Source organism: Lipotes vexillifer, unplaced genomic scaffold (assembly GCF_000442215.2).
Source record: "Lipotes vexillifer unplaced genomic scaffold, Lipotes_vexillifer_v1.1 scaffold1824, whole genome shotgun sequence".
NCBI classification, from domain to species: domain Eukaryota; kingdom Metazoa; phylum Chordata; class Mammalia; order Artiodactyla; family Lipotidae; genus Lipotes; species Lipotes vexillifer.
The window spans coordinates 733,044-733,586 of record NW_006789288.1 but is presented as its reverse complement, the minus strand read 5'-3'; the positions used below and the strand labels follow the sequence as shown (position 1 = coordinate 733,586).

The 543-nt window shown below is 76.6% G+C and overlaps 1 protein-coding gene across 2 annotated transcripts in view; it reads right to left on the bottom strand.

Annotated features, from left to right (window-relative positions):
• CRMP1 (collapsin response mediator protein 1) overlaps positions 1–543 on the bottom strand; it is a 68,438-nt gene that overhangs the window by 63,558 nt on the left and 4,337 nt on the right. The window contains exon 1 of one of the 2 annotated variants that reach the window (XM_007462460.1): positions 224–256. The exons of the other annotated variant lie outside the window; for it this stretch is intronic. The gene's annotated coding sequence lies outside the window, so the exon portion shown is untranslated. Of the gene's footprint in view, positions 1–223; positions 257–543 lie in introns of those variants that run through there. 2 annotated transcript variants of the gene reach the window in all.

Genomic DNA, 543 nt, shown 5'->3' with positions numbered 1-543 from the left:
AGGCTCCCGCCCCGCCCCGCCACGCCGGGCTGCCCTCCCCCGCATTGTCCCCAGAGGCTGGGGGGGAGGAGGCTGCAAGGCCGAGACCGGCCCCGCCCCACCCGCCGCGACGCAGGAAGCCCCTCGGGGGCCGCCCATTAGGTCCCCCAGCGGATCCCGACCCCGGCGGCGACCACCACCACCTCGCCAAGAGCGGCGGGGCCAGGGCAGGGGCCCAGCTTACCGTGATATGCGGAATGCTCTTCTTGCCCTGGTAAGACATGGCCCCCCTCTGGCGCCCTCCGCCCGGCCGGTGGACCTGTGGGGCTGGCTTTCGCCCTGTCTGGTTCTCTCTCGGTCCCGCTCCCCGCGGGCGCGGTGACAAAGACCCGGGCTCAGTGAAGAGAGGGACGGAGGCTCGGCGCCCGCGGCTGCCCACGCGCCCGGCTGCCCCGGCTGCTCGGCCCGCCCGCCGCCTCTGCCGCTCCGGCTGCCAGCACCGCCCGGCTCCGCGAGGAGGGCGGGAGGAGGAGGGAGAGGCGAGGGGGGGAGGGGGGGGGGGCA